Source organism: Vigna radiata, chromosome 5 (genome assembly GCF_000741045.1).
Source record: "Vigna radiata var. radiata cultivar VC1973A chromosome 5, Vradiata_ver6, whole genome shotgun sequence".
Classification (NCBI taxonomy): Eukaryota; Viridiplantae; Streptophyta; class Magnoliopsida; order Fabales; family Fabaceae; genus Vigna; species Vigna radiata.
Window position 1 is genome coordinate 7,807,066 of NC_028355.1, and position 3,792 is coordinate 7,810,857.

At 37.3% G+C, this 3,792-nt stretch overlaps 1 long non-coding RNA gene across 1 annotated transcript in view; it reads left to right on the forward strand.

The window, feature by feature from the left end:
* The first annotated feature begins 3,314 nt into the window (after positions 1–3,314).
* Positions 3,315–3,792, forward strand: part of LOC111241571 — a 1,467-nt gene continuing 989 nt past the window's right edge. Inside the window, exons 1-2 of the long non-coding RNA XR_002667623.1 lie at positions 3,315–3,397; positions 3,483–3,524. This is a non-coding gene — a long non-coding RNA (uncharacterized LOC111241571). The remainder of the gene's footprint in view (positions 3,398–3,482; positions 3,525–3,792) is intronic.

The window sequence follows — 3,792 nt, forward strand, 5'->3', positions numbered from 1 at the left end:
AAATTCAAATCTTCAGTGAAATCAAAATAAGGTGTATGCATGCTTTCAATTGAGAGATTGCACAACAGATGTTATACATTATGAATGACCAATCCACTAAGCAAAAATGCACTCATGAAAATTAACAATTCATACCAAGCAAGTGTTTCACTCAATCACTCAAGTGTTTAAAGTGACACTCTAACTCTCTATTGTTCAAAAGTCACATGAGGTTGGGCTAACAAGAAAAATTGGTTTTTCCGGAAAACAAAATCCTTGAGTTAAAAGATCTTTCATAATATTTAACCATTAAGCACAACTCTCTTTCTCACCAATCTCACTTATTCCCAACTTCTTCTCTTTTCTTTTCTTTTTCATTGAGCTCATATTCATGCTTTTCTTCTTTTCTTTTCTTTTTCTCATGAATTTTTCTTTTTCAACATTCGAGCTCAATGCTTTTAATTTGCTTTTTCAATTTTCCCCCATACAACTCCAAACTTGAACCTTTTCATCGCATACAATTAAGCTTATCCCAACTCAAGGTAAAGAATTTCAAAACAAGGGTTCACATCCTGTTTAAGGCTAAGGTTCAAAAAGGGTATAATATTTCAAGCATTTTGGGTGAAAATTTGGCTAGAGAAGGGTTCTCAAAAATGGCCTTGATCATATGACATTTACATGTAATTCAATCAACCATCAAGATTTAGGCAATATCATTCATATTTTCATGGGAACAATGCATACAACAATAAAAACTCTGGAGCTCAATACCTCTCATACATGCTTTCTCACACAAAATTCAATTATGCATCCTGCTCAGCATCAAAACCACAATCATAATTCATCACACATCTATTTCACAGGATTTCAACATGCAACACAATCTAATTATCATCCACATAAATAATCATCAAATAGCTCCATCATGCACATCAGTCAGTCAAACATTTTCAGAAAAAATATTCAAGCCAAGGGTACACATTGAAATTAAAATTCAACCTATTCTAGGAATTTAAAATGCAAAAGTGTAAGAAGAAATATAGGTTACCTCCTAGTAGCACTTGTTTAACGTCACGAGCCTGACCCAAACCTCATGGATCCACCAACATCATGACTGAGGCAAATTGCTCCACATCTCCTCCCACACAGTGTTTGAGCCTTTGGCCATTCACGATCCAACTCCGTTGTTGGTTATCCTCAGTCGAGGATTCTAATTCCATCGCTCCACTTTGAAAAACATGTTTTACCACAAAAGGTCCCGACCATTTTGATTTCAGTTTCCCAGTGAATAACTTTAGACGCGAATTGAATAATAGCACCAAATCCCCTGGATGGAAAGTTCTCTTAATCAACTTCTTGTCATGATAAAACTTCACCTTATCTTTGTAAGTCCTGGATGACTCGTAAGCAGGTAACCGCATTTCTTCAAGTTTTAGCAGCTAATTGCCTCGTTTCCCTTGAGCCTTATCAGGGTCGAAGTTCAAAAATTTCAAAGCCCACCAAGCTTTGTGTTCCATTTCGACTGGCAAATGACATGCTTTTCCATAGACTAACTGAAAAGGTGATAATCCCATAGAAGTTTTCATGGCAGTTATATATGCCCAGAGAGCATCGTCCAACTTCTGAGACCAATCTTTTCTTGAAAAAGTGACAGTCTTTTCTAAAATTCTTTTGATTTCCCGGTTAGACACTTCAGCTTGGCCATTTGTCTGCGGATGATAAGGTGTAGCTACCTTATGTTTCACCCCATAATGCTTAATCACCTTAGCTAGTTGAGCATTGCAAGAGTGAGATCCCCCATCACTGATGAGGATCCTGGGAGTTCCAAACCGTGAAAAGATTTGTCTTTTTAAGAATTTGATCACGGTGTTAGAATCATTCTTAGGACATGCTACAACTTCAACCCACTTACTCACATAATCAACAACTACCAAAATATATTCATTATTGAATGACGAAGGAAATGGTCCCACAAAGTCAATACCCCAGCAATAAAAAACTTCGACTTCCAAAATTCCCTGTAGCGGCATCTCATGCCTCCTTGAGATGGTTCCTGTCCTCTGACATTTGTCGCAGCTTCGAGCATGATTATGAGCATCTTTAAACAAAGTCGGCCAATAAAATCTTGCTTGTAAAATTTTTGCGGCAGTGCGTTCTCCATTATAATGACCTGCATAAGGAGAATTGTGACAATGCCACAAAATGTCTTCTGCTTCTGCTTCAATGACGCATCTTCTGAAAAGATTATCTACTCCTATCTTAAACAAATATCACTACAAAAAAAGGTCATTTACATACGAATTATTACCTACGGATCTAAATCCGTATATAATAGAACTGTTATATACGGATATTATATACGGATAAGTTACATACGGAAAAATCCGTATATAATAGAAAAAAAAATTACATTCGGAAAATCCGTATGTAAAGTCCGTATATAATGATGCCGCCTTCTAGAGAAAACTTTTCCAAGAATAATTCTTTATCTAATAGCTGTATGTAAGTGGATTTTCCCTTATTATATACGATGTTAAAAAAGATTAAAAAGTTTAACCTAAGTGAAAACCTAATTGGTACAGAATTAATTGGAAAATTCTCGAGCATTCCCTCTCAGTTTTCCCTCGCATAAGTCTTTCCCTCTCAGCTTTCCCTCTCATCTCTTTCCCTCTCAGTTTTCCCTTTCAGCTTTCCCTCTCATCTCCTTCCCTCTCGATCACAAACCATTGTCTCATGTTTATTAAAAGAGTTTGTAGGCTTGTTTTCTGTTAATAAGGTTTCGAGAAAGGGTTATGTGAAAGGGTTTGCACTCAGGGTCGTCGCGTGCCTCTAAGGGCGCTCGTGCCTCGGTCTAACTGAGGGTTTGGATCGACGGCCACTGCACAGTGTTACTACGAGGATGACAAGGAAGAGGAGTGCGCGACACATGACATGCTTGATGCACAGGGTTGCAAGCCGAAGTGTAGAGTGCAATGGGTGGTGATAGGGGAGCCTGGAGCTAGGAGGAACCTCTTAGCGCAGAGGCTCTCGAAGCTTCTAGAACTTATTCACATTTCCATGGCTACACTCCTCAGTCAACACCTTAACCCTCGCTCCCACCTCTATCACCAAATAACAAATGCCTTAGATCATGGAAAACTTGTCCTAGAGGAAAATATTCTTTTATGACCATCATGTTTCGTTCTTTTCAAGCTCACGGTCACACTATCAAAGTTTCGTCATCTAATAAGTAATCCCTTTTTTCGTTGATTCATCAATCCCTAAAATTGCAAAAGTCGAAAACCCTAATCTGTTTCTTCTTTTGTTCTATTTGCACATAACAATATATGGTGTAGTTCAGAAGACGTTGTTCCATTGTTACTAGATATCGATTGAGGCGAGGGTGTTGCATTTTGGAAACATTTGAAGTGGTAGTAAGGTATGTTTCGGTGATATTTGTTTCTCATAAGGTTTTTGTTAAGTTGTTTTGTTCATCATTCTCNTTGACCTTTCATCTTCTGCAGGAGTAGCCAAAACAGGGTTTATTTGGTCAACTTGGTGTATTGGTAGTATCGTAAACTCAAAATCATTAGATAATTATATTCTGTCTTCTTCCAATGATTTTTTTTTGGTTATTTTGTACTTTTGCAAGGCATTTTGGGTTGTAAGGCTCTTACCATTTCTCGCACTTGCACATGCCCAGTTTTTTGTTCTTCAAAACTTGATCATATTGTGACAACTAATTTTTTAAAACTATGAACTAATTTACTCATGTTTATTTAACAGAGTGGCTTGTATTTGGTGCTAAACGTTATTTGTTCAGTCTGCTACTTT